The sequence below is a fragment of the Thermobia domestica genome, chromosome 4 (genome assembly GCF_964235325.1).
Source record: "Thermobia domestica chromosome 4, izTheDome1.hap1.1, whole genome shotgun sequence".
Taxonomy (NCBI): domain Eukaryota; kingdom Metazoa; phylum Arthropoda; class Insecta; order Zygentoma; family Lepismatidae; genus Thermobia; species Thermobia domestica.
In genome coordinates, this window is record NC_137457.1 from 275,741,211 (window position 1) to 275,763,939 (window position 22,729).

A 22,729-nucleotide genomic window follows, 5' to 3' on the forward strand; every position below is an offset into this window, starting at 1 on the left:
CATGAAAGAGAATTCCTTCAAGTTTTGTTTAATGTTGTAGACTTCAACGTGGGATCCATTTGTTGCCCTGCACACGTCGAGACGATGTTCCAGTTCTCGCCACGTATTCACCAACATTTCAGATGTATCTGTCCCAACTGCCGCGACGATTCTTTCCTGTAAATGACTGATGTCTCTGATCTTTTCACTGTACACAACATTTTTTATGTGTCCCCAAAAGAAAAAGTTCAGTAGAGTTAAGTTTGGGCTTCGTGGTGGCCAAGGTATTGGGCGAGCCCTGCCTATCCACCTTTCTGGAAAGCTTACTGGAAACAAACTCAAGTCTTTTACGCACAACTTCATACACAGTACATTTAGGCGCTTCTAATTGTAGACTACGTCTGGCCAATGACTTCTTCGGGCTCCGAACACGAGAAACACGGATCTCTTTATCAACATCCTCAGAAGTTCTCGGTCTGCCTGGTCATTTTGCTTTTGAAACACTTCCAGTTTCCTTGAAAGACTTTAGCCAATGACGGATAGTTTTTGCTGTAGGTAGTTCACCACCATACTGACGTCTAAAATTACGTTGCACTGTTATAACTGGCTCAGTTTTCACAAGCCAAATAACACACTTCGCTTTCTGTTGCGGAGTACACATTGTTGCTGAGTTGCTCTGCACTGCACGCCTGACTGGACTGAACTGAGGAATCAGAGGAAAAAACAGCACTGGTGCCGTCTCAAGGTCAAGCAGACCTGCCAACTCCAGGGGAGCCAAACTTGGAGAGTTGATGAATCAAACACCATAAACTAGAATAGTGTATGTCACTTTGTGCAGATTCTAGGACACATTAAAACTAGGAAGTTTTTTTTCAAACACACTGTATTCTAACTCCACTCTTTTCTTCCTATTGAAACCGAAACTAGAACTGAAGTTTTTCTGCGTTTAACAGTGATCGTCATAGAATAAAAATCATAGCAAGTAGCTAGAAGCGGTTTTCTATAATGAATTAAGCGTCCAAAGAATAATGTTATTCCCATGCTAATATCCCTCTTAAAACCAGGAGTTAAAGAAGTCAGCAACTTCCTGTCGTAAGGTTGGTTGCAATAGAGCAAAAATGATAATATAAATATAGAAGAAGTTTCCCGCAATCTACTAAACATCCGGAGAATATTCCTCATTCATCCATTCCCATTCTCAAGTAGCTAGTGAAATCGGAAATGATAGGAATCTACTACCACTTCACGATGAAATATTCTTCTGCATAGAGCAAATACTAGCTCTCAATATTTTTCATAATAGAGATAACGCTCTAACAGATATCGACAAGCGGTTTTCTGTAATTCATTAAGCGCCCCCAAAATACATTTCTTCTTTACTCTGATATCTATGGTAAAACAAGAAGTGACAGAAATGGAATACTTTCGATATTAACGTTGATTGTCATAGAGTAAAAATAATATCAGATAGTGAAAAGCAGCTTGCTGCAGTCGATCAAGCGTCCCAGGAATAAAGTATTTCCAACCTTAAAACAAAGTAGGCGTAAACAAAGCAAACTGAATTACTCCGCGGCTCACACGTGCTTCGGCAGCGAGAGACGTGAACACCAAGATCTTTCTGCTAGCTTACAGTCGTCGCATATTTTCCAAAGTGTTGGTAAATAATTAACGGACTGACACTGACAACTGCTATGTTGGAGATATATATTTTCTTAAATCCTTATATAAACGAGATTGTCTCTTTTCCTGTTGTTTTCTTTTGTGTTTTATAACACGATACGAAAATGGATTATTGTCACACATTGTTGCCATGAAGCTCTGCATTCTACAATAATTTTAAATGAGTGGGGAAGGCGCGTGAACGCATACGCATGCGCAGTAAATACTATATGTCCAGATACGAGTCAGGTTGAAATAAAGCTACATCTGTTGTTAAATGTTATATATATTGCTCTTGTTATTACAAAATGTAGGATAAATTCAGATATTTTTATTTGAAATTATTATTTTAGTAGGGATTATATTGCGGTAGGATACTAGTGCACTGAGACCAACAACCAATCACTGGTCATCGACAAACTTGTGGTCAGGTGGGTTTGTTTACATCTGCTTTTTTCTTAGGCTGGAAAGAGAATAGTTCAATCTAAACACTAATCGCTCTATTATAACAGCAACTGGTATAACTCTACTACGCTTTCGCATTAAATAAAAATTCGGAAAGAGCCACTCTATAGAAAGTAAAACTCCTTTACACGGTGACACCGTTCTTTGTTAAAACATTTTTGGGATTGACTTGTAAAATTTGATTCAAGTGCACGTTTCTTTTCAGATTATTATCGAATCCAGCCCTTTCTTAAAATTAAAGAAAAATTATTGGATAAAATATGAGCGTATGACTGATGTAAGCGTAAGTACTCGTTTCATGGCTTACGTTCCTAATAAATAATCAACTTTCATTTACAAGGATAGAAATTGATTCTGAACTCAATCTGAATCTAACTCTCGCTCTAGCACACGGTGCCATATTGGAATTTCTGATCCTAGTGTTCTCCTTGCGTGGGTTTCTAGACATAATTATGGTATAAGTATTAGCGTTCGTAGATTTATTTAAAGTAGCTGAGTTTAGCCTAGAGGCACAAGGTGCTTATAGCTGAAACGTATCAGATGTTTAGTTTTGTTTAATAAAACCTGCCAATTCTTCCCGCTTGTGACTGAAAATCCACAAATTGTAGTCCAGAAATGGAATTAAATCAAAATCAAGTCGTTAGCAAAGTATTAAAGTACACCACATACAGCTGTAAGAGAATGGATGGCTAGTTCTTTGTTTTCTAACAACACTGTGTGTAGTATTTAACATTAGTATTTATCCCGTTACTGAATTTGTGTAAGAAGAGACTGCGTAAATTCAAATTTCCTTAAGTTTATATTATACTCTCATTTTTCTCTTTTTTTGCCTTACCCGTTAATTAACAACTAAAGAATTCATCAACAAGAAAGCTACATTTGGATGGGTAGATTGCAACTTAGGTTGAATCAACCCTTTTCCGGCTGTCTTTCACCTATAATTTGATATGATAGTAAATTATAGTAAGATACATTAGACTATATAAAAATAAATTTTGGTTATATTGTTGCTCAGCAGTTCTAAGGGTAAAGGGGACTCAGGAGTCCCGTCAGGTGGTTAGCCTTCGATGTTGTAACGCACACAGGAGAAATGATGTATGTGCAAAGAAGATGGACCTTAAAAGTCCCGACTGTTGGAAAAAGGTTTAAGGCCAATGCTTTCGTAACAACTGCCAGATACCCTATACAACAATAAATTTGAAGCTTCACACATTTGCTTAATGCACGAAGAGAATTAAGACGTTTTTACTGTGAATATATGCAAATCTATGAAATACGGGGAGTTTCTTCCCTGTAAGTACCATAAAATTTGTTTCTCCAGAGGTTTTTTCTAACGTTGATTCCATTGAATTTCTTCCTATGCACACTTTTAGAGATTTAAGGATACTAGGGCCATTCGTAAGAAATGTTAAATTAATAAACATATCCAACACGTTCTCTCGTCAAAAGCTTCCAAAATATTCGAATCGACCAATTTTAATTCTGTTTTCTTTCCCATAGAGGTAATCTGTTTCCTTGTACAATACTCAGAACAATTTATTCTCTAGTTATTCCTAAAGCAATATAGAGGGGGCATTGTTTTCTTGTGAGTGACTTAAAATATTATGGAAAAAAATTCCGGTACTGTTGAAAATGTATTTGTCATATTTTGAATAAATGCGTGAAATGACTTATTACGAATAAGACAATAATATTCGGGATATACTAATTATATGTTAATAGATTGATAACTGTTGTTTACATTTTAGTTTCAAATCTGCGGGCCTAGTCTGTATAGAAGTCTATTGTTACATCAATGCGGTGGCGTATTTAGGGGGAGTTCCGGGCTTAAGCCCCCGAAATCTTACTTACTATAGTAAAGTATATGCAATATCTTGCAGAATTTTTACATTTTCAGGCAAAGCCCCCCCGAAACAAAATCGTAAATACGCCACTGCTTCAATGTATGCTTCAAATATCACTAACATAACGCTAATTCTTATATATACAATAAAGTCAGTTACAAATAGATACATACCTTGAAAATTTGTCATTACTGTTGTTTTGTCATTTGTTCAGCGTATTCCACATAATTAACACAATTCGCTAGTGTCCAACATGACACTTTACAAGAATACTAGCAGCACATGCATACTAACATGGATACTTCACTTACACCATCCAAATATTTTCTTTGTCCAGTGGACATTACAGAAAAGAGAAGATTTTTCTTTAGTTCAACATTTACTCTATAATCACACACACTGTGCAGACCAAACGACAAAACATTATATCATTTACAAATAATATGTGCCAGAAGGGATTGAGAATAACCTTTTTATAATCCTAAAAATAAATCAATGAAAAGAAAAGTTAATTTTATATTTGCAGCTTCAGGAATGTGAAATTAAATTGACAAAATAAACATCAATTTAAAATAAATACTATTCATTTTTTTTTCAATAAACTAACTGGACTTCTCCAGGATAAAAATCTAAAGTCGGCAAATATAAAAGTTCTTCATTTTAATGGACAAATGAGCTACCTTTCTATTTTACGCAGTAGAATGATACAACGTTGTCGAAACCGTACTGAAATAAGGTTTAACTCGGTAAAAAAACGGATCTAAAGCAAAAATTTTAAAACTGAAAAAAAAAGTTTTTGTTTAGGAAATGGAAAATTGTATTACAGTAGCTTTAAAAAATTATCTTAATTTTCCACGGGAAGTCCGAACTTGCGTAATTTAATCCGAACATTGAGTAAAAGAACATGCTGCTTTAAAGAAAGGTCAATGTCAATTCAAAGATAATAATTAAAAAAACCATGAGGTCAATTGAAAACAAAATATTCTACCACACTGCGTTTAATATATACAACAAAAATTACACCTGATTCAATTTCCTTGACATTACACTACTGGCTTTTAGATTTCCAATATTTCATCACTGAGAATCCAGAAAAAATATCAAATAAAAATAATAACAAATAAAGAAAAACTGACAACATAAATATACATATAATACATAAGTTATCTATACGTACTGTTTCAAAGGCAGTACGTTTAATCACTTGACTCCTTTGATTTTTGTCATGCTGCATCATGAAATTCGTGTGTTCTTTCTAGTACCAACTTTCTAACAGTTTAGATCATTAGTGCTTATATGTATTGATTTGGCCATAAATTATTAAGAACCGTATGCTGGTTTAAAGTCGTTTGCGAGCGGCACATCACTATCAGAAAGTGTAATGCGACAATTATTTTATGAAACTCAACTTCGCATGACTTAAAAATTTGAACTGACAGTACTAGTAAGTAAATTCAGATCAAATATGTGTTCATGCAAATTTGATATAGGATATGAAAATATATTATAAAATAAAAGATAACCTACTTTACCATATATTCCACAAAAGGGATTTACACCCTTTGTGTATGCCACTGTTACAACATATCAATATACAACAACCATATTTTAGAACATAAATGCCGAGCCACCGGACTATTATATCATGTAACGTGGGGATTAACACAGATGAATATTATGTACGTGGTTATCAACTTGTAGACAGTAACATCATTCAGATATGTATTGAATCAGCTGAACAGGGAATAAATTCATGCTGATCTAGAACACGTTACGTATTTGTCATCCTGCTATGTCTACAATGTATTCAGCACTAAATAAAATTGAACAACGCTTCGGTTAAGGACATTTCTCAGTAATTTGTTTGTTTAATCTTTAGTGTGTGATCACGTATTGACTTTCCCTTACAAACCACATTTTCTGTTTCAAAAATGACAAAAGATCAATACTAAACCAAAGTACATAATTTATCTATCTAAGGGATTCAAGTGTGGCCATGTTTATCAAGGTTCTGATATAACGAGGTTTAATATGAAAGATCTGGATTCAAATATCGTCTAGAGACTCAGGTTCAATTCCCGGCGGGAGCTCATATGGTTCGGATTCCACGTTAATCAGTAAGTCCACGTCTCATATGGCCTCGCTGCAGAACGGGACGTTAAACACAAAATCAACTCAACCGTCTAAATCATTCATGCTCATGTAGTCAAACACGTAGGTAAACTCGCATGCAATATTGTGGTGCGCTGTAAACTGCGGAAAATCTGAAATGTTAGTTTTTGGCATCCGGAATGCGAGAGCCTGGTTACTACCGTACAACGTTGTCCGAAAGTGGGCGTACCCCTAATTGGTGTTTTCTGGTGGTTTTAGGTTTTACCCACATTTGTTTCGTAACATTGCTTGGCATTGTCTGGCAACATTGCTATCCATGTTCATTTGTTTTCTGCTGTTTTCTGCTTGGTAGCAGTTATTTGCAGTAAAGTTGGAGTAATCAACAAAGTGTGATCAAAGTCCATATAGCAATAAACAAAGATTTATTGTTGCGGTTTGGCTTCACGAAAGACGTTACACAGGTGACACCATGGTAAGTGTTAAAGCGAAATTTAGACACCGCTTTGGTATTAATCCACCAAGAAAAGCAACAATGTTGGGGTGACAAACGTGCATTTGATACGGGCAGTGTGAAAGACCTTTCCCGAGGCGGTCGACGGATAAAACGGAGGGAAACGTGCCGTGAAGTGGAAGCATCAATGCAGCAGTCGCTTTCAAAATTAAAACGTAAAAGGTCTTCGGAGCTTGGTATTCCTTGGACCACCATGATGATTCAGGCGATAGAAGATCTAAAATGAAGGTTTACCGCCCAGTGCATGTGAATGAACTGAGTGACGCCGATATGGATGCGCGGAAAGAGGCATACAGAACTCTCCTTAAGATATTCCCTTCCAAAACGATCCCGTGGTGCAGATCTCTTCACAGACGACTGTGTTATGTTATAATGCGATGTACGGAAAAACCCCGGTTTTACAAAGAGATGAAGAGAAACCCACCACACATGATGGTATGGGCTGGAATGTGTACTACACTCATTTTTGGGTCTTACTTCTTCGAAGACAATGTTAATGAACATTCATACCTGGAGATGCTTAATGAGTGGTTGGTGCCTCGACTAAAAGAAAATGATAACAAAGACTCTGTTGTGATAGAACAGGATGGAACACCAGCACACTTCGCGATTCAAGTGCGCAATTACCTGAATCAGATGTTGCCTCGCCGCTAGATTGGAAGAGTTTTTGTATCTTCACCAGCTCCCTTTGCCTGGCCTCCGAGAAGTTCCGATCTAACGACACCAGAAAATGCTCTCTGGTGTTCCATAAAGCAACAAGTAAAAAACACTCGATATCACACAACTCAGAAATTACGAGCAGCAGTGGAACACGCCTTCACCCTCGTGAATCCGGAGTATGTCCGCAAAACATCTACGAAAACTTGGCGCAGAATTCAGCTGTGTTACGACATGGATGGTGATCATACCGATGTTTATGACTTCAAGCTAACTGTGTACAGACATTCTACCATAAGTAACACTACACTGTTGAAACTAAAGGAGGATACGCCCACTCCCGGATCACCCTGTACTGAACTACTTTATTAATAGTTTTGATATATGCACAATACCTTGGTAATATGCACCAGTAGTATGTGCAAAGTAATCGAATCGAGTTTTCATTGGAATTCAGTCTCCTTCAAAAATACACAGCAAAAATATTACAGTTCCCATTATACTCGCATGATGAACCAAAACTCTTAAACTCATTTAAATTGTGACCATATTGTCGTTAAAATATTGGTCTTTTGGCTTCAAATAAATCAGAAAAAATGAAACGAAACGAAATATTTCAGTTTTAATGTCTTAAAGTTATGACCTTGAGTAAAAAGGAAACAATGACTAAGGCGAGTGAATGGTGGAAGAATTGCTAGAATGAGAAAGTGAAAGGAAACGGGAGCAACCAGTGAAAAGCCACAGACACGATATTGTCCACCACAAACTTATTTGACTGTGGATTAAACCGGAACTCCGCATTCCAGAGGTTCTATCACTGAGCCACCGTTCCTACTTCAAGTACTTTAGCAAAACAATTGATAAGATAGTTTAATTTAATGATCAAAGTCACTATTATGAAGCACTTGGTCAATCTAAAGATATGGTTTACAAACATAATTAATATTGAACTCGTTACTTTGATTACCTTGAAGGAATCGAAACAAAGAAACTTTGTTAATGAGCACTCCTGAATAACATATAACTTTGTAATGCTAATATTTTAGTCCGCCAAATATGAAAGAAAAATAATATCTCTTTAGCTGACACTGGCATTTGTTTTACCCTTGAAGTTTCAATATTTTTTCACAACGTTCTCAAACTATAGTCAGCTCATACGCACTTATTAGCACAGAAAACACCTTCTGCAATTAAAAACAAATTTCATCCTCAATTTTTTCCCTTCAACTGGTATATTGCTCCCGAGAAAGTTTCTAAAAGAATCAAAAACTATCACAAATCACACGACAAACAACTGATGCAAATACTTCCCTCAAGGAATTCATAAACGTTCATAATTAGTTGGTTGTGTCTACAACATGTGTAGTTAAAAATAGAGCACCGTTTTTTATTGGATGTTGTTCTCTTATATTAAAGTTAGCAAGTGTATAAAAAGATTTTTATAGTGGTGTGACGTACTTTACAAGAAAATTATCACATAAGCATTATGTATTTTGCACAATGTGTATGCGCAATTACATTACCCAGCGATACGTTTGTTTTCTCTGGAAAATGTTATTTACCCATCATTTCATCAATAATTTGTACACTCAGTACGTATTTACTATTAGTTTAGAGCTAATATTTAAACCAATGCATTTAGGTATTTACTGTGTATTGCATACAATAATAGCAAGGAGCTATGACTAATCTAAATCTCTCTGATTTCTTTTCAACGGACACCTCTAATTTATGGCCAAATTTTCATGCCTCATTGGTATCTGTTATCAAGAGGTATCACTTTATATGGAGTAATTTTGTAAACAATGTTTTTAAACATCATGATCGTTCGTAACCATTTCTGTTGAAAATTATCGGAGTAGGTAAAATAATACAAATCCTAATACTTGTTTAGTCTTAATCGATAAATATATTTACCTGCAGTTTTGACATTTTTTCCACTATTCTATCACTAACATTTTGTTTTCCAAATTAGAGAAACCTATAGATATTTTATTAATAAAGCCTTTATATTTAGGCTTAAATTCAAATCCAGTGATGCTAATAGTATATTGCCTATTTTTAAACTGTTAATCATGAGATATAGTTTCTAAGTGAATATATTACGTAACATAGTTTTCTCACTAAAATACTTTGTACGGAAATAGAAGCATGTAAAGAGAATTTTTTGTGACAACGGCATCGACAGTGGGAGAGAGGTGACATTTCACTCGTATTACATCATATGTTCCTAGAGATAGAGCATGCAAAGTTGAAAAGTATGTCTTTATACTTTGCTACGTTTATTTTTCTTCTAGTAATTGCGCTGCATACGACTCATTCTATCACTTTTAATACTAAGGTTACAATTTTAAGGATACCACTTTATGGAACCGTAGGGACACCTTTCAACATATTCGTAATTGCAGCAACTGAAACAGAGGGTGTTCATCTCCCAAGAATTTCCTTGCATCAACTGCAGCTAGAACGTAAATTTTCACAAGGATGAAATAATCTATTTTCTGGCAAAACTATTATATACAGATTATCAAAGTGAAACGAAGCTATCGTTCGCCTTTTCTACACTGAGAAAAATCCATTATCCGGACAGCGGTATATTGTACAAATACAAGGATTCGTTATGTTTACTAAGGAAATCTGTACGGAGCGTACTTTATCCATATACTACACAGGTACTGCCTTTTACCCGCTTAGATATTACATCATTTCGCTGCAGAATGTCTGACATCTAACAATCTTCTGTATTTTACATACATATACGTATGTTAAGTACTTCAGTTATACGTTATATACGTCCATCTGTACGTGAGATCCAGACCGCCTATAGACACTCTTTCTTTCGCCATGGCTGACGTCATTGAACTACCGTCTTTTGCTTGCGAAACGAGGTTGTTACAATCGGAAAAGGAGAGAGGAAGGAAACAAAAACCTGGGTAAGTGCACTAGTTAACTATTACTTTAGTTAAATATTCCATTAATTATATATTCTTTTAGTGTAACTTGCTTTAGTATAGTACTAAGTAAGTAATATAGTTTATGACTACAACTCGTTAATGATTGAGGAGAATGGAATGGGTGAATCTGAATTTTGATAAATCTTTGAATATTAATGTTTTGAAACATTTTACGTTACAAGGTAGCAAAATGAATGTTATGTGTTTATTCATTCCGTTTTATATGTGACGATTTATTACGTGGTGCAGAGTTACTACAGGACTGCTTAACATAATTGCTAAGAAACCGTTTTCAGCGCGAAAATTCCCTTGTGTAGTGAAGATTTAGGCTTTAGGTCTCTGGGCTTTCGGCATCAATGGCCTTGTTAGCCCGTCACATATGAGGGATGACGTCCCTCGATGAGCACACTATCCGGGTAAAGGAAGGGAAGAAAGGATTGGGGAAGGAAGAAAACGGCCTGGGACCTATATGTTAGGTACCACTCCGGCATTTTCCTGCTGTGAATGAGGAAAACCCAAGGAAATCTCATTCAGGATGGCTGGACTTAAAATCTTTTGATACTTTTTCGACTGAGGAAATCGATCCCCAACGGGATCGAACCCGGGACCGTTCGCACCGAAGGCGAGAGCGTTAGCAACTACGCTACGCGGGGCCACTTGTGTAGTCTAGAAAACTCATTTTTATTAGGATATTTGCATTTTTTTTTTTTTACTTTTAGTTTAACGCCCCATGATTGTACATAAACGTAAGTGAGAAGGTGACGATGAGATACATGATAATGGTGGAATCAAGAAAATGTAAGGAAACTGGAAAGTCTTAAGAATAACCACACCTACAGTGTTCACCAAAAGGCTATTTGTCGGGAGCAGGAATCGAACCAGGGACCTAACAGGTCAGAGGTAAGCGCTCTACTACAGAGCTTTCTTTTGTTTAAAGAGCTTGTTTACATTGAAATATATATATTTGACGAAGATATTGATATATTTTACAGCCTCACTGAAATTTTAAAAAAAAAGTAGTCAGGGATAGCTTACTTGTCAGGTTTTTATTTTTTAAATTTAATTTGATTTGATTTCTATTTATTTATTTTTGCTTGTTATGTTCCCTAGTTAATTAATGTTTGGGTTACTGAGAATTAAAACCTTTTTAGTATTATTGTTATGGCATCACTTTGGAACCAAAAAGTTTGAATTTTTTTTTCTTGTGTTTTCATATAGGAAGTTGGTAAGTTTGTGCCTTAGCATTGGTTTGGTTTCTACTGTAGAACGTAATTGAAGGTCATGTTGAGTTGAGTCTTGGCGGGTTTGAGTTCGTGAAGTGTCAGGCACTGATTGTGCCCCTGTCTTCTGTCTGTGATGTTTCCTGGTTTTGGGCAGTGACGTATTTATGTTGAGGAGTACCAACGCAGGCCGCGTAACTACAACACAGCTTCAACACCTACGAGTGCCAGGCGTTTGAATTTCACCCTTCGTTCCGGCGTGACTAATGCAGTATAGTACTAGGTTCAAATTCTATGGCTGGTAAAAACGGTATGGTAAGAAACACAACGTAATAGTTATTAGTTTAATTAGTGTTTCTTCATAGTATTGTTTCACTATTTCTAGAAGGAATTAACTATTAACGAAGTAATGAATAAGCAAAAACACACTTTGATTGACGTTTACGATTTCTCATACTCCATTGAGGATGTTTTGATCCTCAGTTGCGCAAACATCCAGTGTGCGTTTTTTTTTTGTTTTTTTTTTTAAATTTTTTGTTGCTTACACTGCCTTACAGATGAGGGTTATAGTTAAGGAGCCGTACTTCCCATTTAGGGAAGGACGAGAAACGCCATACTTTCAGGAATTATTCATTGACTATCTAGGACAGCGTTTTCCAACCGGTGCGCCGCGGCACACTGGTGTGCCGTGAATGGGCCGCTAGTGTGCCGCGAGGAAGTCGAAGCAAATTATTAATTCTATAGCAATCAAATTGCAAGACGAAGGAAAAATGTATATTTTTATTTCACATTACTATGAACCTCTACTATGAATCTACAACTTTAAGTTTCATACCGTGTTACTTTTCTGTACATTTTTAATGTTGAAAATATATATTGGTTATCATTGTTGTAACTATTATTGCTTGTTTATTGTTGCAGACTATTTTGTAACTTGAAAATTTAAAATAACATTCAATCCTTTCGACAAATTAAATACATTTGTATTTTAAAAGTAAAAAAGATTTGTTTGTTCGTTCGTTATTTAGTGATCTTACTTCTTAGTGAAAGGTTGGATACAGTTTTCGAACAAGAAAGCTTAGTTTTAAAAACCTGAGTCCAATATTTCATTGCAATTGTTTTATATTTTTAAATTAGAATGAAAAATAAGCATAATAATTTACCACGGGGAAAAAAACAGTGATTGAGCTTTCTTCTCTGTGAGAAGGAGATCAATAATCGCAGAAAAAATACTAGTTTTATATTTACAAATAATAATATCTATGAGTGCGCCGCGAGAATTCAAGTTACATCCGTAGTGTGCCGCAAGTTGAAAAAGGTTAGGAAACGCTGATCTAGGATGTTAAAAAGCAGGTAATAGACTGAGTTCTTGCCCTTGTACTTAGGGTGTTTAGGTAGTGCAACAATAAGATGTATCCTCGTGCACGGGAGATGAGAAGTACCTGTTCTTAACTATTACCCAGATGGGTTCCCTCGTGGCTAAGTGGTTAGTGTACACGCCTTTGGCGTGGGACACCCGGGTTCGATTCCCGGCCGGAGCTTATGTGGTTCGGATTTCACGTTAATCTGTAAGTCCATGTCTCATACAGCCTTGCTGCTGAAAGGAACGTTAAAATCAACTCAGCACTGCTTTACAGATGCAATTGTTCGATTCCGAGTTTGAATGGAGCTTTTTACGGGCAGGGGGTGACTTTTATATATACAATCCAAGCATTTTAGTTATCAGTCAGTGATGTAATATATATATACAGTAATATATACTGTAATATATATATACAGTATATATATATATATATATTACAAAATTGAAAGTGACTAAGTTTATGACTCTCAATCTCTTAGGGCCGCGGTGGCTCAATGGTAGAGCGTTCACCTCTGGTGCTTGGGGTCCCGGGTTCGATCCCAGCTCCCGCCAAATGAACTTTGTGGTGAACAAACACTGCGTGCGTGGGTTTCCTCGGGATTTTCCCGTTTCCTCCCACTTTCTTCATTCCACCATTTCATTCATTGCTCATCATCACCGTCTCCTTTAGCCTAACCGGCATAACCGTGAGACATAAAACTCAAAGATTTCATTTCATTTTCATTTCCATTGTAGCTCTCCCCGCAACCAGTGTTGCCAAAATGTTGACAATAAGTTTGCGAAACGAGAGGTGGCGACTCGAATTTTGGGTGAAAAGTCGCTTTAAAAAATAATCGAGAAATTCATTGTCTATAAGCATTGTTTTAAAGTTGTAGATGTAAACTAAACAATATGTTCTACTCACTGCCGCAAATCCCGGGGGGGATGACGGATACATGTCCCCTCCAATCTTGGAACTGAGGGGGAGTTTTCCCCAATAATCCGATTTGAAATGTGTTTTTTGGGAGAAATTTGATGATTTTTGTCCAATTGCTACAAAGGAACGTGAGATAAAATAGACGTCTCCCAGAATAAGCCTCAAATCTGCAGCTTCCCAATGCTGAAGACAACTCTGATACTCCACAACATTGTTTTTCAACTTCATAACTATTTTGGACATCGCAAAATAAAAAGTATGGTAACGGTCTTACCCTTCCCCCCCAATGTTGAAGACAGATTTGCGCCGCTGGTTCTACTCACATCTTTGTAAACAGGGCGCAACCAATCCTTGAATTCAGGGATCATTTCAGATTGTTTCGGGTACTTTTGTTCATATTGTGGAGTCAAAATAGTTCCGAAATAATTAACACTACAGTACTTACGTTAAGCAATTTTTTGTAAAAGAAAAACTGCAGAATAATTAAAAGACCCCAAAGAACAAATATAACAAACATCCACATCGCCTTTATTCACGCATCTATAGCTAATCTTTTTGCTATCGGTAAAGATGTATTACGTGTGTCTCTCAACGGAAACTGCGAACTAAAGGACATCAAGTTTGTAGTTCTTCTTCGTTAGAGGACAAGGGCAACATAACAATGCAGGATTGTGGGCCAGTGGGTACGCTGTATTTCCAAACTCTTCATCACTTGCGCTGATTAAAACAAACAAACAGAAAAAAGAACAAACAGAAGCATTATTAGTTCAAAAACTGTTTTGAACTAATAATGCTTCTCTACAGATGAAAATTTTGTTTGCAGCAAAAAGTCGCTAAATGTATAAGTAGCTGAATCGTCATTTAAAAATCACCCATAAAAGTCTCCAATCGGAAAAATTATTCGTAGGGCGACCATACGTCCCGTTTTGACCGGGACAGTCCCGTTTTAGGGGCGTTTCCCGGCCTTCCCGTCAGTAGATGGAAAAAAGTAGTATTCGTCCCATTTTATGTAAATGAAAGAAGTAAATAACAAACCCAGTACCTTTACTCCTTTTAAAAGTATTAATAACAACAAAGAGGCAAAAATTGAACTGAAATTCCCTATATTAAACATACTCTATAGTTCGTAGTACTGCTCGAAAGACAGCAGAGATTTAGCAGTTGGTTGTGTGTTGAACAAACTTCAACGTGTCTTTCCTTTTTCATAAGTACCCGCTCAGTAACAAAGAGAGAGAGAGGGGGAACTCTGATATCAAGGCACTGATAAATGAAATGAAATGAAATTTTTGAGTTTTACGTCCCACGGTTATGCCGATTAGGCTAAAGGAGACGGTGATGATGAGAGATGAATGAAATGGTGGAATGAAGAAAGTGGGAGGACACGGGAGAACCCCGAGAAAACCCACGCACACGGTGTTTGTACACCACAAAGTTCACTTGGCGGGAGCAGGGTTTGAACCCGGAACCCCAAGCACTACCACTGAGCCACCGCGGCCCCAAGGCACTGGTAAGAACAAAGGTAGATCTAAAAGCCAGAACCTATCCCGTTATTAACTGAAAATTTTATGGTCACCCTACGCTATCGTTGAGGTCGAATTCCCCTGATTTAGTGACTTTTCCCAAAATTGGCAACATTGACCCCCACCGAACAACACCAAGTCATCTGTAGCCTAGCAAGCATAATAGTGGGACGTAAAACTTAAAGATTTTATTTCATTTCGAACAACACCCCCAGAAACCTACTGTTATACCATTCCCAAAACACCCTTTTGTACAATTCTCCCTATTCGAAAAAAATTGTAAATAGCAGGGTTCATACATAAATATGGAACTCAATTTCCCTGAATTTTCCAGGTTTTCCAGGTATTAATTTTGCAATTTCCAGGTCTAGTGGAAGAAACTAATAATACGAGAAGACATAAATTTTAAGAATACTATATTTATATATTTGAGAATGGCCACCCTTCTCCCCAATGAACGATTGCAATTAAATATTGAGTCACAAGAAAATAAATAATTAAAATAAATAAAATTTAAGTTGAAAAATATTAAGTTGAGAAGCCTACTAAGGGAATTATATAATACTTTTGCTCCATACTTGAATACATTCAAAATATACAAAAAATATTGGCTTGGGGAAGAAAAAAGGGCCCGCGAGATTTTAACTGATTCTTGTAGTACTCGACGACAGAAATAGATTACTGAAAGAATTTTCAAAATCGGCACAGGCAAACATGAAGAAAATCGCATTTTCAGGTACCGGTTCAAAATGAGAAGAAAAAAGGACCGCGAGATTTTAACTGATTCTTGTAGTACTCGACGAGAGAAATCGATTAGTGAAGGAATGTTCAAAATCGGCGCAGGCAAGCATGAAAAAAAAATCCCACTTTCATGTACCGGTTCAAAATGGGGAAGAAAAAAGGGCCCGCGAGATTTTAACTGATTCTTGTAGTACTCGACGACAGAAATAGATTACTGAAAGAATTTTCAAAATCGGCACAGGCAAACATGAAGAAAATCGCATTTTCAGGTACCGGTTCAAAATGGGAAGAAAAAAGGACCGCGAGATTTTAACTGATTCTTGTAGTACTCGTCGAGAGAAATCGACTAGTGAAGGAATTTTCAAAATCGGCGCAGGCAAGCATGAAAAAAAATCGCACTTTCATGTACCGGTTCGAAATGGGGAAGAATAAAGGGCCCACGAGATTTTAACTGGTTCTTGTAGTACTCAACGGGAGAAATCGATTAGTGAAGGAATTTTCAAAATCGGCGCAGGCAAACATGGAGTAAATGGCATTTTCATGTACCGGTTCAAAATGGGGAAGGAACAAGGTCCCGCGAGTTTGAACCGCTACGATGTATGTTCACGAATGTGCCCGTCTTCTCAAATTTAGTTAATTACTGTGACACTGAAACATGTGACACAGAGTCACATTGTGGATGACTCTGCAATCGGCAACCACTGCACATATACTCCTCCCGCCCCACAGTTTGATTATTTCGATCCATTCCTCACGTGCTAACGGCATGGTTCAACATCTGCAAGAAAGAGGTAAATGTAACGTTCAATTGGCAATAGCTTTTCACCAAATTAAGCTGCATGAAATCTGATTGCATATTTGACATACTGAGAAAATTCTAGCCCGTGGCCATATGTATCACATATCCCACCAGTTCATAAAAATTTTGAACACAAAATTACGGTCGTCCGTGTGACGTACTCCCAAAAGGCCTAATGTGTATCACCCACCTCACATTCAATGAAACCACATCCGTGTAGAATTAAGAAAGGAACCTCTTATGATGTATACAGGATGTCTCAAACGTTCCCTGACATAGGGTAACTCTGTTATTATCAGAGTTACGACAAAATGTAAGAGGAAAAACATCTCGAAATATGACGTTTTCAATCTAAAGTGAACACTTTTTTAAAAAATCGGACAAGATGAATGTGCTGTATACTCTTTATGCACCCAATTTTAAATGAAAATGCAACGTTGTCATTTACCTGGACCCACGACATAAGTGAATGAAGTTACTGTTTGAAACGGGGGCTGGCCATCGACATGTTAGCGTAAAAGACAGTAACTTCACTCACTTCTGTTGTGGGTCCAGGTAAATGGCAACGTTGCATTTTCATTTCACATTGGGCGCATAGAGAGTGTACAGCGCAAACGGGTCATCCGATTTTAAAAATTCCTTCACTTTAGATTGAAAACATCATAATTGGATATGCTTTTCCCTCCTACATTCTGTTGTAACTCTGATAATAACAGAGTTACCCTATGTCAGGGGACTTTTGAGACACCCTGTATACCTTATTTAATGTATGTTTGATGTCACTATAACTGTAGTATAATTTAGTTTGTTTAAATTTACAATTTAATACAAGTAGATTCGGATTTTCATGCGTAGGATTTTGTATGCATCTAACTAAGGAATTCTTTTATTTTTATGCTTAACTTAGTGACTTGGCTTTGGACTGCAACTGATTATTGTAAACCATTATTGCTTGAGAAGAAACAAGATATCCGAATCTTCATTTGGAGAAATCAAAGGTCTATTGGAAAGCTGGGGATTACAATCATTAATTTCTACATTTCAAGGTGCGTAGTAAATTATATATTGTGTTTATTGTTAAATTACTATTATTGGGTTTAGAATCAATGAAGCACTTCATGATATTTTATGGGGATCAAGATGGGTGCCGGATAGATAAGTATTTGAGCGTCAGGCTCTTATTTCTTTTCAATTTAATATTTAATCAATGATTATTTTTCTCCCTCATTATTCCACCAAATCGTATTCCAAGATCATATATCCATTTTTGTTCGATATATCCATATTTTTGATCTCTTTCATATTTCTATATTTTCGATTTTTGATATTGTTTATATTTCGATATTGCTGTATTTTTCGATATTTCGAACAAGTTTCGATAGTTTGTCGACATCGATTATCTATATCTAAATTCGGATATCCCAAAGCCCTATCGAGCACCCTCCGAAATGAAGTTTTTGGCTATGGACCTGATTAGGGATGCGCACGAGACAAGACGAGACAATTTTTGTTACGAAATTCGAGACAAGATAGAGCTTTTCCAATAGAAACGGATCCAGTTTTCGAGACGAGACAACTTTCGCGGCACCTTTTCGAGAGGAGACAACCTCAAATCTTTTCTCTTGCGCATCCCTAGACTTGATCATGAGTTATCAAAAAAAAAATGTTAATGAGAAATAACATGTAAATACAATATAGGTAGCTAAAACATTTTTGTTTTCATTCTTCAGTAATGCATTGTTATTAATCTCAGGGGGGGCGGTGGCTCAGTGGTAGAGCGTTCACCTCCGGTGCTTGGGGTCCCTGGTTCGATCCCAACTCGCGCCGTGTGGACTTTGTGGTGGACAAACACCTTGCTCGTGGGTTTTCTCGGGGTTCTCCCGTTTCCTCCCACTTTCTTCATTCCACCATTTCACTCATTTCTCATTATCACCGTCTCCTTATCCTAACCGGCATAACCGTGGGACGTTAAACTTAAAGATTTCATTTTTTATTAATCTCAGCATTTTATAGTGTATTCTTAAGCTTAAGGTGATGTATAATTAAATTTTGAATTCAGTTAACTTATTTTGTTTCTCAGATTGTTTTTAAAATGTATGTACAATTGTTTATGTTCATTCTCGAGAGTTTAAAGTGACGTATAGTTATTAAACATAGTATTTAATATTGTACTCTTAACGTGGAAGTGATATACAGTTAACTTTTGTATTCAGTTAACATTTTTCTTTCTGAAATTGCTTTAAAAAGTATGTAAAAACGTTTTTATTTTCTTTCTTGAGTGCTAAAAGTGATGCAAAGTTATTAAGCTTACTACTTTATATTGTATTCTCAACCCTAAACTGATACACAGTGCGTTTTTGAATAAATTGTCAAGTTATTTGAGTGATGAACACTGGTAGAAAATCCTGACTACTACTGGAACATTTTGATTTTAAGGTGACGACTACTGGTGCAAGGATTTTAAAATATTGTTTTTCCTTCAAGGGCTACTCCTTTTTGAATTCTGACTACATGGTCACTATAGGAAGGATCAGTGAGTCTTTCCAACTATGGTACAGCTCCGACAGATTCACGATGCTCAGAGAAGAGACAAAATAGTATGTTTTCAAACTTAAAGTGAGAACCACTGGCGTTTTTACCTTGCTATGCAAAAGTAAGTGAGTACTCCAATGGGGTTCCAATGCGGTACCTAATTTCTGCATTTTAGATATATGGAAATACATGTCCCTAAAATGTAAAGAACTGATTTTTTTAGGGGGGGGGGAATAAACTATAGGTATGTGGGGCTTGCATACTTGACGCTACAATTCGGAAATTGAATTAAAATATGACTAACGGCTATCAAGATGTTGTCAAATAAAGGGAGGACCAACACAGTTAAGGGGTTTTCGTGTTAGATGCTAAAATTTCCGAAATCGGTCATGGAAAGTTAATAAACACCAGTAGCAATTTCATCTTAAAGTAATTAGATATCTTCATGGGGTGTTAGAACATCATGGAGTCTACCAAAATTAAATTTTAAAAGCTTTTGAAAATATAATCTGACATTTGTAAACAGTATTTGAAATATGTATTTACCCAAAACTTCCAGCTAGTACATCTAACATCTGGAGAAACACTGTGAAATAAAAGCTTGAAATTTCGGAAACAATTATTGGTCGCAACAAAATTAAATAAGATGGTACTTCTATGGGTTAAATCAGTACCTCAGTACAATTTCGATCGAAAGATTAGTTCAGTCCTAGGTTTTCTTCAGGCAATTCCAAGGGTTCATCGAGCTGTGCAAAAGAATGAAAATTCGCTGTCAATATCTAAGATAGTAAATAAGATATAAGGAATTATATATTTTATGACGTGAAAATAGAGATCTTTATGGATTTGTACTTTTGGGTCTTTCCTAAAAGAAAAAAATTCAGAAAACTACTGTATATACCTTAATAGACAATTCAGTGGGCGGGGACACAGTAGCTTAGTGGTAGGGTATTTAACTAATCTTTTTTTTTTGCAGAAACTATTGGAGTATTCACTTAACCCATAGAAATACGATCATACTTAACTCCCTATTTAATTTTAAAATTAAATAAAAGGAAATATTTCAGTGTAGCGACCCACGATTATGCATTTTAGTCTCAGGGAGATTATGATTAAAGCAAGTGAATGTTGTTGACAGAATTGATGGAATGCAAAGGTGGGAGGAGAGTACCCCGAGAAAACCCACGAATACGATGTCCACTACAAACTGACTTGGCCGTGGATCGAACCAAGAACCCAATACACCAGAGGTAAGCACTCTACCACTAAGCCACTGTGCCCCCGCCCATTTAATTGTCTATTAAGGTATATACGGTTGTTTTCTGAAATTTCTTCTTCTTACAGCAAATACTCAAAAGTACAAATCCATGTGGGTCTCTATTTTTACGACGTCATAAAATACATAATTCCTTATATCTCGCTTGCTATATTAGATATTGACAAAAAATGTTCACTTTATTTCAGAGCCCGATGAACGCTTGGAATTGTCCAAAGAAAATTTAGAGCTGAATTAATCTTTCGATCGAAATTGTACTGACGAGTCTGAGGTTCTCACTTAACCCATATAAGTACCATCTTATTTAACTTTTGTTAGGATCAATAATTGTTTTCTGAAATTTCAAGATCTAATACGCTTTTATTGTATGGTGTCTCTCTAGCTGCTAGATGTACTAGCTGGAACTTTTAGGTAAATACATATTTCTAATACTCTTTACAAATGTCAAAATATATTTTACAAAACTTTTAAAATTTATCTTTGGTAGACCCCATGATGTTCTTAAACTCCATGGAAATACCTAATTATTTTAAGATGAAATTGCTACTGATGCTTATTAACTTTACATGACCGGTTTCGGAAATTTTACCACCTAACACGAAAACCCCATAACTATATGGATCCTCCCTTTATTTGACAATATCTTGATAGTCATATTTTAATTAATTTTCTAAATTGTACTGTCTAATATGCAAGCTCCACGTACCTATGGTGTCGCTTTTTATTTCACCATATTTCGGTAACTGTTAGGCGTACCGACTTGCGGTTTCGGTAAACACACACCTCTAACGTTCTTTAAAACGTTATTAAGACATATTTTAGAATATTTAGAAATGAGAGTTCTGGGAATATCATGGTACCCGAAAACCCCCATCAGGGCGTGTGTGTAGTGTATTTAATTGAAACTACTTTTGAGGTTGTTGTAAGCCCTCGTAATTACGTTTCCGAAACTGCACCATCTAGTACGCAAACTCCACAGTTCTGTAGTGTCGCTCTTTATTTTCCCATATCTCGATATCCATAAGGCTTACCGAGTTGAGGTTTTCGGTAAACAGATGTCAGTTCCTTACATTTTAGAGACATATATTTTCATATATCTAAAAAATACAGACATTAGGTACCCCATGGTAGCCCGAACACCATTAAGGTACCCACTTACTTTTGAATGGTAATACATTTTGAGTTGTTGTTCAGCATCAATAAACACTTCATAGTTTTTCTACGTGCAACCCAAAAGTCCATACCTGACCGAACAGATTTTGTCCATTTAATCTCAAAAATGTTAAGATACTTTGTATTGTTAAGTACAACCAAATTAAGCACACTGAATATAACATTTTAAATATTTTCTGATTTTTGTTGCAGGTATTTCGTGCATCAAACCAGGATTCTGCTTGAAAGACAGTCAAAAGAAGCAGTGTAGGTTGTGGCTAAAAGTACGCCCTTTCTGAAGACAGACTCAGTTGTACTTACATTATTTTGTACGAATATATAACCCTAATAAAGATACTGTACTACAAATTATTTCTTTCTTCCATAAATTATAATAAAATATTATCTCTGTTTAAAGAAAATGATTGTTAATGTTAAGTCATTTTAATTCTTTTTTTCTGTAATAAGAACATTATCCCTAGCAATATTTTTTATCTTTGTGCTATTGCGATTGGATGAAGTAAAATTCTATACGAAGCACTATTATTTCAGACATGCATTAATAACTAATGTATTGTTCTGTATGTAAGACAATGTGTATACTGAACATGTCTAGCGAAGGTGTTGTTTTAATACAGAATCTATAACTCAGCTTTTCAGTAGTCAACTTTATTGGGAATCCGAAGAAAGAAGTTAAAAAAAAATGTTGGACTTACCAGCGTGTGTGTGTTCGAATTCTGGACCAATCCAAATTATCCAGAGAAATCATTATATATTTCTTTGTTGCTATTTCAGATGTATCCTTTATCCAAGTCGTATGAAACGGAGACTTCATACATCGCTATACTTTGTATGAACTATGTTCCGTATTTACTTAATCACTTTGTAACTTTCTCTAGTGTTGACAAGGCCGCAGGTGTCAATCGAATAGTTTAGTGTTTCACTCATGTCACCTTGTAACTAAGGTACGTCCTGTCGGTATATATATGGTACTGGGTTCAATTAGCGATAAAATACATTTTTAGCGTT

At 36.1% G+C, this 22,729-nt stretch overlaps 1 long non-coding RNA gene across 4 annotated transcripts in view; it reads right to left on the reverse strand.

Annotated features, from left to right (window-relative positions):
• Positions 1-22,729, reverse strand: part of LOC145683521 (uncharacterized) — a 115,568-nt gene that overhangs the window by 63,468 nt on the left and 29,371 nt on the right. For all 4 annotated transcript variants that reach the window (XR_014131133.1, XR_014131132.1, XR_014131134.1 and 1 more), the window contains one exon: positions 4,121-4,428. This is a non-coding gene — a long non-coding RNA (uncharacterized LOC145683521). The remainder of the gene's footprint in view (positions 1-4,120; positions 4,429-22,729) is intronic.